At 36.0% G+C, this 13869-nt stretch overlaps 2 pseudogenes; one reads left to right on the plus strand and one right to left on the minus strand.

Moving 5' to 3' along the window:
* Window positions 1-13869, minus strand: part of LOC109674422 (poly(rC)-binding protein 2-like) — a 248651-nt pseudogene that overhangs the window by 14766 nt on the left and 220016 nt on the right.
* LOC109674423 (vomeronasal type-2 receptor 116-like) lies at window positions 3854-12879 on the plus strand (annotated as a pseudogene).

The raw sequence follows: 13869 nt of genomic DNA on the forward strand, positions 1-13869 counted from the left end.
TATAAATGCCCCCCTTTTGCTTCTAGCTATGCCCTTGTCTGGCATACTCTTTCCACAAATTTAGGGCTTACAGTAATAGTGGAAATAAACTGGGCTCTACACAGATATCTATTCACCATGTAGAAGGCTGAAGTTGGAGACCCATTCCAGCCCCATTTTCTCCTCAGCTCAGCCTAGATATAGGGCTTTGTCTCTATTCTGGGCAGACCATGGCAAGTCTTTGTCTCTGTTTTTTTTCTTTCTATTCCTGAAGTCTTTGCATATATCACAGCATGTGGAGTTTCTGAATGATTTCAAATACTTGAAGCCAAGTGTCTTCAAAGATGGAGAACTAATACTGGGTGGGTTTTCCCCGTTTATCTCTTGAAACAGGAAGAATCCATAACCAGGCTATCTTTCTTACTCCCTCCACAACATAAAAACATACCTCATAGGTAAGTTCCACGTTGCATGCACATGTCAATTACGGTTATGACTGTGTGTGTGCTTGTATGTGTTTAATTACCCTTGAGAATTATAAAAAATGTAAGTGTAAAAATGCAAACCAGTAAATTACAATGTATTCTGTCTTCTTTATGCATACACAGCCTTCCAGTGTTTTTTACTTTTGCTTCTATACTCTTATGGAGACAGAGGAGAGAAATAAATATCATTTTTTGTCCACACTATTAGCTTGATCCTCATAATTATGTACTGGAGGTCTTGGAATAAGAGAGACTGTTAGTCTCTGTCAGCCTCTCCTATTGCCAAAATCCACAGAGTGGGCAGCACATGTGTCTGAGATATTAAGCCCTGACCTGAAGGCAATGTTACAGTTAAGGAGCTCATGCCGTCTGTTCACAGCTCTCAAGAGTATTTCTGGTATGTGCTTCACAGAAAGCCTAAATAAACCATGTCATATAAACGATGAGTAATTCAATCCGATTGCACATGTTCCCCTCATCATAAAACTCAACAGAAGAAAAGATTATTTAAGAGGGGTTAATGCTCTTCTTTTGGATCTTGATACTTTCTAAAGAAAAATATAGGGACTGTGTTAATTCTTGGCTTCATTCAAATAGGCCATGTATCTGTGATAACTGAGTTACTACACTAATGCTTAAGGGTGGATTTTAGCAGACAGGTTGTGCTCTTTTCTTGCTGTGCTGGTTGCAGTGGGTAAAATACCTTCTAAACCATCCAATTATCAACACACCCATGTCCTCAGATAATGTTTAGGCAATATGCAATTTTTTCATAAGTATCTGTAGCCTTACTAGATCCTTTTACCATTATTTAACATATTTTAACAGGCAGCCTAGTGCAAGAGGAAGCTGCTATTGTGAGTATTGAGCTTTGTGTTAGAACTTCAGCCTACTCTCTCATCTGTGTGAAGACCTCTGCCTCCTCAACATCTTTGCCTTCTAGCTATCATTAACCAAAATGTAAGGTGGAATATTTTGTGGCAATGATTCCATGCATGTGAATCAGTGATTAGGAGGCAGAATTTACTGTTTACATTCTCTCCAAAGTAAAAAGGCAGGAAGAGACTATCAGAGGATGAAGGAATCTCTAGTTGCAGGTCTCTAGAAAAACTCTCTTATTTATGAGGTGAATTTGGGTGAGAGCTTTCAGCCCATGTCACAAAGCTGGAGGCCCAACTTTGCACTCTCTGTTCTAGGGTCCTATCAGTGAACTTTCAGGCCACTTGTGTTTGGGGCTTAAGAGGGCCAAGCATCATGGGGTTTTCAAGTCCTGGAATTTTCTATTCCTAGATTTGTGTATGTCCCAATATGGGCACAGATTATCAACTTCACTCTATAATTAGGCTTCTCATACCTAAAAATTTAACATGAACATGTTTTCCTTTAACTCAAATGGATTTATCTTATTATTCCCATGATTACCAAGTGTTATTTTATATTGATATGCCTACATTTGTTTACCCACTATTGGATATTTGTGAGAAAATTTGTGTGACTGTGAGTGATAAAATTAGGGCCAATCTTTTAAAACAAACTTCATGTTTCTCTGATTAAGATAATTGAGGCAAAATTCATAGATAAAGAGATACACTTATTCATAAAATTTAGTATTTTTTGACAAAGACATGCTGGGAGGCCAGTGTATTTCAAGCTTCCCTTTATCCCATATCCACCTGCAGTTTCTCCTCATACCTCTCTCGCTCCCCAAACAACCAGTGAACAATATTCTAATTTGTTTCTCTATGGATTTGCTGATTCTGGATATTTTATATAAATGGATTCATACTATTTTAAATATATTTGTGACTGGTACCTTTTGAATTATGCAATTTTTTCAACTTTTATCCATAATGTAACATGCTTCTGTCTTTGGTATACTTTTCTCATAATATCTTAACATTCTGATCTCTTTGGGGTACTGAATTACCTCTGGTTGCAAAGAATAAGATGTAAAGTATTCTGTTCCATCTTTTGGAGACAATTTGGAGGTCTGTTTTCTCTACCTTAAAGGTTTGACAAAAATGTTTTGATGGAGCAGTCATAGAATTTTTTTGAGGATTGCTATTCTGGAATTAATCTTTCTTTAACACAAAATTTTCCTCCTTTTTTGGCACTGTTCTAGAGTCCATTAGATAATATGCTATGTAGAATGAGTGCAGCTGGATTCATAAGTGGAATGAGAAAAAATCTTTTATTCTAAAATTTTGTCAAGGTTATTTGAGACTCATAAATTTAGAAAATTGGTGTATTCTCAGCTTTAAACTTTCTTATTTACACTTTATATATTGAAAAGTAGCAAAGAACACTGATAAAGCAATCCAAATCTGGGAACTTTAAAAAAAAATTTTTTTAAATAATTAAAAAAAATATTTTATTAGTTTATAATAGTTACATAGGAGATTTCATTTTGACCTTTCCATATCATGTATCCTGGTTTGTTTCATCCTCTCCATAGTTCTCCCTTCTATCCCCTCCGCCTTTCTTAAAATGACTTTAACAGATTTCTGTGTTCCGTATTCACACATGTACAAAAAATACATCAACACTTCTTTGCCTCTTCCTTTACCTTCCCCATCACTTTGATACCGCCCCCTTAACATGAATTGTTCTACATTCTTAACATTCATTGTTTGAGTATCTATTCATTATTCAGTAGAGTTTTGCCTTTGGTATTTTACCTGCAAATATATTACATTTTATTCAGTGTAAACTTCCCTATCACTCTTCTTTCCCCTTCTCCACCTACAGCACACTGTCCAGCAGCTTTCAGTGTATTCCATTATGTCTTGTCACATCTGGGGCTTTGACTGGCATGTGGACAAGTATACAAATTAAGTGTGTAGAAACTGAAAATTCACAAACTATTTAAAACTTGTAATAGATGACTCTCCAGAAATGACACAGATCATAGGCGGTAGTGGTGAACAACAGAAGGGATTATGGATTAATCTGCATCGTTCTAGCTGTGCTGGCTCTCATACCACCCTGACTTTGATTAGATACTGAGCCAGGATAATACTGGCAGAAAATCCAGTGATGATAACTTACTTATCAGTAGTTTCTTCTACTGAGTTTGCAGTTTTGAGCTAAGCCCCTCTCATCTGACAGATTTCATTGAATTTTGCTCTTTGATGCTTTCATAATTTCCAGCGGTTTCCCTGTGACCCTAAGGCTGATGGTCCCTGCTAGTCAGGTGGCTCTCTCATTGGAAAAGGTAGTTGCAGGACCAAGGAAATATGAAAGAGTACAGGGACTCAGGTCCAGATGGCAGGGGATATGCTCCCCAACTCAACTGAGCACACCATCACTATAGCTGCCATTTCATAATATGTCATTGACTGTGTCAAACAGATCTTCATGGTCATGTGGAGACTCTCTTCCAGACCCCCATGAAAGGTGTGACCATCACATGCAGCGCACGGGTCAAGTTCCTCAGTCATATTTTCAGGTGGCCAGGACAAACACAGCACAAACGGTGACAGTACCAGCTTTCCCCTCAGTACCCTTTCCATGTGACTCAAACCTGATCTGGAAGGACCTTCTCTAGAGGCTTCTTTCATTCAAGGACAGTATGTGATTCCACAATCGGATCTGACCAAGCTGCATCAGTCAGTAATGAAAAAGTCTCATTTTCCCTTGACATTCAACAAAAAATTTGTGGGTTAGATGCATCTGCTCAGACTACTACTCATGAACACACAACTCTTAATTTATAATAATCCAAATATATAAAATAAGATATGATCTGCACTGGACACATCTTGATGTCTGAATTAGTGTCAGGAATCTATTTAGCATCCATTTTTCCCCATGAATTTTAAACATCTTTGTTTTAGGTATTTATGGGAAAGTAACCAAATTAGACCATTTGTTTAGGTAAAAGAAAATTCAAATTCCATGAGTAAGAATAATGCATGAAAAATTACTGAAAAAAATATTTTTTGGTGGCCCAGAGGTTTTCAACTCAATTCTCACATTTTTGGAGTAGGTGCTCTTACTGCTTGAGTCACTCTACCAGCCCTTTTTTGGGTAAGGGGTTTTGTCAAAATCAGGCCTTGTGAACTATTTGCCAGGGGCTGGCTTCAAAATATGATCTTCCTATCTCTGCCTCCTGAGTAGCTAGGATTATAGGAGTGAGACACCTGTGCCCAACAAATTACTGAAAAATATATTTTAATTAAAAACAAACACTGCCACTTGGGAACTGATTTAACATATCATAAATATTTGGTTAAAGCATTAGAACAAACTAGCACAACACACAGAGACATAGGAAAAAATGCAAACCAACTAAGGCATAAAAATTTACTCCAACATAAGTCATTATAAAATGAGAATTTCAGAATGCTTAAGTTAATGTTAAAATTAAAGAAAAAAATTTAAATTTAGGAATAAACCTAAAGAAAGGAATTGAAAGGAATTCATAAAGAGAAACAAAATATTAATTCTATCAGAAACATAAATATTGGAAAGTGAGTATTAAAATCCAAGAACTTATATTTTGGGCAAACATATGTAGAAAAATAAAGAGGGTGTTTAAATATAAACTAGAAACAGATAAAGGAGAATGTACTACAAAGATAGTCAAACAAAGAAAATAAGAGTGAATAGCTTAAAATTTAAGCAAGTAAATTAGAAGTCCTGAATCAAAGTTTATCCTTAAAGGAAAATAGTGAGTAAGAAGAAGTTGTTTTCACAAAAGTTGGTATATTAGAGTAGAAAATTTTAGAAAGTGCTCAATCAAAATACAGCAAATATATACAATTCAAGAAGATAGTGTTACCAAATGTTTGAATAATTGACAAGTCAGGTTCTATCCAAATTTTCCCAGAACATAAAGAAGACTAAAATGTTTGCATGTTGGTTTCTGCCTCTGAGTAGAAACAAGACGATATATTTGGATATCCCATCACCTTTGCAATGCTTTTTTGGAGATGAGTATGTGCACTCACTACTCACATTCCTAGAAGATAATGTGTTGCTCTTTTGTCCATACACTGATGTACCTCTCATTTACAGGACTTTAAACAAAATATATCTGTTCAGTTACCAGATATATCATCCAAATAAATGCCACCACACCCCACTCACAATGCCCTGAAAACCTCTCATTGGTTTGGACACAGATTTCTTTACAAAAGTCAGAGATTTTACAAGACCTTATTTACCAGGGCCCTCGGGACTTGTTCAACAGCTCCATATGATGGGGAGGAGAATCTCTAAAAGGAAGCCTCATCCTGCCTTAGCTGAGGAATGTCTCTTGAATTACATGATTTGACCATTCTTACTAACACTCCTCTCTGATTAGGTGGTTTTGGAAGACCTACCAATATGTTCTGGCTTTTCATTTTGCCATTGAGGAGATCAATAAAGACTCTCATCTGCTCCCCAACCTGTCCTTGGGTTTTCATATCTACAATGCCCTTCAGAGTGACCAAAGAACATTAACTAATGCTCTGATATGGCTGTCTGGAGGAAATGGGATTCTCCCTAACTACAGATGCAAGACTCAAGACAAATCTGTTGCTATCATTGCAGGAACTGCATCAGCATTTTCAGCTGAAATTGGATCACTGTTAGAGCTCTACAGAACCCCACAGGTAAGTAGGTCATGAATTCTGTACAGAAGTGTTTGGATCTCCCCAACAGTATTCATTCACTTCTGATCAAAGGGAAATGTGGAAGCTGAGACTACATATAGCATGACAGCTTAAATAAGACCCCAGTGAATTCCCTGAGTTTTGAGATTAGCAACAATGGAAAGAGACGGATAAAAGAGAAAGTAGTGGATTCTGAGAACCTCAACCAAGATTATTTTCTATGGACAATGCATCCATCCCCCAGCCACTGAGAACATTGACTGTTGACAGCTTACATTTGTGTGACTCATAGGAGAGGCCCAAAACAAGTGAATTGCTCATCTTATTATGTAACTCTCTCCAGTGCATCTATAGGTGCATATTTGTCAAGTGTGGGGATAGTAAAAACTGGGCATCTGGTTTCAATTTTGGGAAATACTGAGGACCATTACAGTTATAGATATCCCAAAGATTGGCTGAGATTCAGTTATAACTGTTTTCTTCTTTACCCGCTTCCTCTGTGCAAACCTGTTTTTCTCACATCCACCTAAGCAGCTCTTGACAGCATTCTCAGAGAACATTCCACTTATTATTCTCCATGTCTCTGGCTTTTTTCAGAGGCACCAGGTAACAGCAGCAGCAATCAGAGGCAATAATTCCAATAGTCATTACCTTAAGGGAATACTCTTCTAGAATAATTGATTTTTAGAAAACTGAAGACTGCAAGTGATTGTGTTCTTCAAGAAAATGAAGGTTGTTGTGATAATAAATTAAATCCAAGTACCAAAAGAAAAATATAATAAAATGTTACCAGTGTTTGCATGAAACATGGATTGCAGAAGTATGAGTCTACACCATAAGTTGCAGAGTCAAGTATGAGGCTCCACCCAAAGTTCATGCTTTCTTCATTCCCACTGAAAAATCCACAAAGCTCTTACACATTTTCTTTCATGACTTGTTGAGGGAGTCACAGTTTCTTTCCTAAAGGCAATGGTATTGTGAAACATGGTCCTCTTTGTGTCCAAAATGAGGGAAATTGGTAATCTCTACAGCAGTCTTTTCCTCTACTGAAAAGTATTTTATTCAGTCACCTTCTCATCTACAGAATCTTTTCTTCCCCCTGAACAGAAAATACCTAATCCCTCTAAATTCATAGTCATATTTTTCTTTGCTTACACAGGTCACCTATGGACCTTTTGATCCTATGCTAAGTGGTAAAGACCAGTTTCCATCACTCTATCAGATGGCCACCAAGGACATCTTTCTTTCCCATGCAGTGATCTCATTATTGCTTCATTTTGGTTGGATTTGGGTGGCACTCTTTATATCTGATGATATGAAAGGAGAGCAGTTCCTTCAAGTTCTGAAAGCAGAGATGTTAAAGAAAGGTATTTGTGTGGCCCTTATAGAAAAACTGCCTCCCACTAAGACAATTTATGGAACAAATGAAATCACTTTCATGACTAGAATCAGAGTTTCATCTGCAAACGTACACATACTATATGGTGAAGTAGGAAGCCTCATCACCACGGACCTTGCAGCAGAATTTTTTTTAATCACAGGGAAGGTATGGATCATGGCAGCAAAGTGGGATATCGTTGCGTATGAGATGGATCACCTTCTGCACTCTTTCCATGGAAGTTTCTCATTTTCGCCTCAGAAAGAGGAAATCCCTGACTTTAAACATCTTCTCAAGACAGCTAACCCATCCCAATACCCAGAGGACGTTTACTTCAGTATTTTGTGGTTTTATAGTTTTGATTGTATACCTGCTGGTTTACTCTCTGGAAAACTTAGAATCTGCCAACCAAATTTTTCTTTAGAGTATATGCCAAGGAATATTTACATCATGACAATATCAGACTTTAGCCATTTCATCTATAATGCTGTGCATTCATTGGCCCATGTCCTCCATAGAATGCTTTTACAAAAAATAGAAATTGGCTCTGAGGGAGATATAGGATTAGCTTCTAAGAAACTTCCAATAGACTTTTTGGTAGGTTTACTTCAAAGCTAATGACAGGACTACAGTTCTAGAATTTTTCTGTTTAGATTTAGTTAGACCTGTTGCTCTCCTAGGGAAAAGAAGAGTTCTCACTGGAGCCTATGTAATGGTGACTACACAGACAGAACTCCTGTTTGACAAATAGCAAACCTGAGGTTAGGGATGTGTGTAAAATAGAATGGTGAAATCTAAGTGAATCCCCTTTCTCATTTACAAATTATACCTCTCCTCCAGCTTCATCCATTTCTGAGGAAAAATCAAGAATCAGGACCACACATCTTTAGATGTAAAAAGAAACTATATTATGACACAGTATGATATCCAGAACAATGTGAATTTTCCGGTTGGTCTTGGGTTACTGGTTAAAGTGGGAGAGTTTGTCTCTAAGAGTCCACTTGATCAAAGTTTGACCATCAAAGAAGAGATGGTAGAATGGCCTATTGGATTCACAGAGGTATAATTCCATTTCAATATGATGACATATCCATATGGGAGCTGAATGGAGTCCTGTGATGAAATTAAATGTAACTCTTTAACTCACCTATAATTCACCTGCCACATCTTGACTTTATACTATGACATCGTGTTTTTGCATATTCTGGGTTAAAATCTAAAGAAATAGTAACTTTGTAGGAGTCATTTATTTTAGTTTAAGTATCTTTATACACTCAGCAGTTAATAAAATAGAATACAGTCTATGAATACACAGATAAAAATACACATGCATATATGCCAAATATATTCTCCTATGGATCTGCAATCTTTCAATGACATATATTCAGAACCTTTATTATATTTTAATGCACTATAAAACAAGTTTATTATGGAGTAATGTATCACTCATCTCTTGGGAGGTATAATTCCCATTTTTCTAAGGCATTTTGGATGCCATTGAGTTTTCTACCTTGGTTCTATTTAGCATCTAAAAGCATTGAGCATAGATTCATGTCATCCTTCCACAGTTGGACACTCCTAGTAAATTTTGCAGATGATTTATATAACAACCATGTCCTGTACATAAAATATGTTCTTATTTTCTGGAAAGCAATGCCCTACCTAGCCTCAGAAACCAACAAGTGAATTAACCACAATTTCTGGTATATAATACACTCTCTCTCTGTCAGAATTTTTTGTACATAGTGTGCCTATTTATCACATTATTAAGTTCTTTTTTCTATAATTTAAAGTCCCCTACCCAAGTGCATTAGGTATTTTTCATTACTACAAACAAGTATCTGAGATAAATATCCTTATAAAGATAAAAGGCTTATGCAGTAACATTTTTGAAGATTCCCTTCCAAGATCAAGTGACCCAAATAGTTTGGTTTTTAGTGAGGGTGGCACCTCATAATGAAAGCACTTGTAAGAGCAAACATCTAGACCTTTTTCTTAAAGATTCCAATGCCTCTCAATAATGCCATCCTGGGGAAAAGTTCCTTAACATAAGGAAATTTGGGGAATCATGTTCATATTTCAATCAGTGCATCAACTGTGTATGAAGATATAGTAAAAATAATATCAGGTGTCCAAATTTACAGAATTACATAGAAAACTTCACTGAAAAGGTTTTGGATAACAAGAGAAGAAAGAAAAACACGGGAAGTGTTGCTGGTGATGTATGAAATAAAAATAATCATGTACAGTGATATATTTGGTAATCAGTTGAGAAAGATGATAGCTAACCATTATAACCTAAAATTAGATGTCTAGGTATATATACATGTGGTACATTTCTCTTTTCTCCCTCAGACTCCTCAATCAGTGTGTAGCCCAAGCTGTGTTCCAGGATTCAGGAAAGTTCTACAGGAAGGAAGACCTATATGCTGCTATATTTGTGTTTTTTGTCCAGAAAGACACATTTCCAATCAGACAGGTAGAAAACATAGAAGTACCTTATGATAACTCTTTGCTTTCTTTCTCAGTAACAATAAGCCAGAAAAATTTCCAGCAAGATTGTAGAGCACCACCATTCTACATTTACCATTCACTCATTCTTTCAATATACCCGTTTTATAATATTCATAGCTACCTCATTGTGTGCAAGCTCTTGTCTGCATTGCTCACTCTATTAGGATCAACTATAACATTGATTCCAATGGTCACCTTTGTTTACCACCCAGTGCTGAGTGACAGTCCCAATCTCCTATTTCACTGTGGAGTACATGAAGCTATACCCACAAAATGTAAGATGTAAAATCTTCAAGGCGACCTGTGGGTGCCCTAAGACTTGAAATCAGTGTGTTCTTACACAGATGAGAACCACAGAGCAAATGTACATAAACTGTCAGGGGAATATTTTATAACATTTGGACCATGCCCTCAACACCGTGAAAGGTCTTAAGTACACATAATTAATACATGATCATAACCTTTACAATATCATAATATAATAAGGAAAATAAACACATTAATATATGAAGACACAATATTTTAATAAAAGGCACTATCTGTTGTACCTCACAGTAGTTTGTACCCAAGATATAAATTTAAGGAATTTTATACCTAAATAAAATATGTTGTTCTCAAACACAACGTATTGGGATCTTATTAAAACTGCTTCCATTTTTCAAAATATAAAGAATCAATGTTATAATTATTTGAACTACTGCCTAAGTACAATGTAATTTCCATCATCTTAGTAGTATTAACCATTTGGTTTCATTCACCTGGCAAAATAGTTATCTTCAGATATGTTTGAGTAAACAAAATAATAACTGCCTTAATTGTGAAAGAATTAAAAACTAAACGAGTAGGTAAAACAAGAAAGAGAATTAAATGAACACTGGATTTGGGACCTATAATGCAATATATTCATGCTTGTGTGAGCCAAGCATGTCTTGGGACAGAATCCAGGAGTACCTGTTGACTCTGATGAGGAATAGATAACTCAAGAACAGAAATCATAGACAGAATGGCAGAGAATCATTCAAATTATTTCAGAATCTTACACTGTTGCATAAGTATTACTTATAAAGCTAAAACATAGAATAGACACTACTTCTTGTTTCTACAAATAAATTTAATTGACATAAAGACATGCCTATTAATACACTTGTGATTCATGACTGTTTTTATGCTGTAGGAGCAAGCATGAGCTGTTGTAGCAAGGACCATCATATGCAAAAAGCTCACAATATTCATGACCTGACACATTACTAAAAAGGGTTAACAACTCATGCCTCAGTTGTAAATAAATGAAAAAATTTAAAAATACAATCAATTCTTAATATTTTAACTAAAATATCTGCTACTCGAAATATGATTATTTAACAATTCAATCATCTTCAAAATTCAATTCAAACTAATTTCAGTATTTATATAAAACATTACAAAATAGTCACAGAAAAAGTGTAGAATGAGGAAATATTTGTTCTATTACATATTGAGTTATATACAAAACAGAAAGCAGTAGAAATTATCATAGTGATAAAAGTTCAGAGGTTCCAGAAAGTTTAGTGGCTTATTTCTGAGTATGAATAGGGAAAGATATCACTTTGACTACTTTATGTAAATAGTAAGTGTGACAAGTCAAGATTAATATGAAGAAAATACTGAGGAGAGTAGAGGGTTGGGAAAATTCCACACATCTGATTTCAACATTGAGTTTCACTTGTGCAAACTGACAGTTTCCAAATGTTGAAGAGTCCTCTGGAATAGATTTTGTTTTATATGGAACTGAAAGCATCCTCCCTACTCAGAGATATAGAAACTTACTCTGATATGTCTCACTTTTACCTCACAGCAGTCTGTACTCACAAGACATAGCAAAGGTGACCACATGGCAGAAAGCAAGAATGTGTGAAATTAAAATGCTGACTTTTTTCCTTCTAGATTCAGAGCAATGTATTCAGTGTCCCCCATATGAGTACCCAGACAGTAAGAGAAACCACTGCCTCCTCAAGGTTGTAACCTTTCTGGCTTTTGAGGATTATCTGGGGATGGCTCTAGCCTGCACAGCTCTGTGCTTCTCTGTCATCACAGCAGTCGTTTTGGGGGTCTTTGTGAAGCACCATGACACTCCCATAGTCAAGGCCAATAACCGGACTCTCAGCTACATCCTGCTCATCTCCCTCCTCCTGTGCTTCCTCTGCTCCTTACTCTTCATTGGCCATCCCAACACAGCTACCTTCATGCTCCAGCAAATCTCATTTGGACTCATTTTCACGGTGGCAGTTTCCACTGTTTTGGCCAAAACTATCACTGTAATTCTGGCCTTCAAAGCTATGAAACAAGGAAAAACAATGAGGTGGTTGTTGACTTCAGGAGCCTCTAACTCTGTCATTCCTGTCTGCTCCCTCATCCAACTTATTTTGTGTGGAATCTTGCTGAGAACATTTCCTTCCTTTGTTGACAGAGATGCACAGGCTGAACACAGCCACATCATCATCACTTGCAACAAAGGTTCCACCACTGTCTTCTACTGTGTTCTTGGATATTTGGGCTCCCTGGCCCTGGGGAGTTTTGCTGTGGCTTTCCTTGCCAGGAATCTGCCTGACACATTCAATGAAGCCAAGTACTTGACATTCCATATGTTGGTATTCTGTACTGTCTGGTCACCTTACTCCCTGTCTATCACAGCACCAAGGGAAAAGTCATGGTAGCCGTGGAAGTGTTTTCCATCTTGGCCTCCAGTGCAGGTCTCCTAGGTTGCATCTTTGCTCCCAAGTGCTACATAATTTTTATAAAACCTGATAAAAACTCTTTTAAAAGTTTAAAGAACAAAAGAGATGCTAAACAAAGTAGACATTCTGAGGGTTTAACTCATAATTCAATAGCACATATTAATCACTTAAAAACTAACTTGAGTTTACATTCCAATACCATAAAGTAAGTAAAACTAATGTAGCATGTTAGATGCACCCACTTCAAAAACTCTATTGTGTAAAATCCGAGAACAAGAGGGTAGAACAGGTTCTGCCTGGAAGTGGGAGGGGGTGGGGAGAGGGGTGCAGGTGGCACAAACAATACGTACACATATAAGGAAAATAAAATAAAAAGAGATAAATAAAAAAAAAAAGGATAAAATAAAAAGAGAAAGAAAAAAATCTATTGTGCAAACCTAATGCTACCTATTCATTAAGTTATTATACAAGCATGAATATAGCACTAGATTAAAATCAATGAAATTGTATATATTAAATTAATTTTAATTTTATTTATCAGTTAGCAGACATTAAGGTACTCATAGTTTTAGAAAGTATCTAATTTATATGTGTTTTATATTCTTTTTTGTTTTGACTTGATTGGAGTATATTACTTTATTATTGGCATCAAAATTTATGTGGGAATTGTCCTAAATAGATAGAAATAATTTGTCAAGTTTAAAGATCTTCCATGAGTATCCTCTATACGCCAAAAACCTCTTATTAAATAATCTTTGCTCAACTCTTTTAAAAATTATTTCTTTATCACACTGGTACAGATTTTTAATGTAGACATGAAAGTGATTCTAAAATCACATATTGTAATAATTTATTGGTATTTGGTTTGGCTGTTGTTTTAAGTTTTCTTTTTCAAAATCTACACTTGAGAGAATGAGGAATGATTTCATTTTCTATTGATGTGAAATTCACATAACAAGGATGAAGCATTTTAACACAGTAAAGTGGTATTTAGTGCACATTCACATTGTACATAGTTCATTCATAAAATTGTGTCATCATCTCTAAGTAGTTCTTTTGTATTACAACAAGGTTTGGAATGCCTGGACATTATGGGAATTCCATGTCAGCTTTGGAGGAAGCACCAAAGTGTGTGCCAAGTCAGCTGCTTCATTAGACATTCATAAAAGCAACATATGAGGATTTCAAGTTTTTTACAT

Source organism: Castor canadensis, chromosome 16 (assembly GCF_047511655.1).
Source record: "Castor canadensis chromosome 16, mCasCan1.hap1v2, whole genome shotgun sequence".
Taxonomy (NCBI): Eukaryota; Metazoa; Chordata; class Mammalia; order Rodentia; family Castoridae; genus Castor; species Castor canadensis.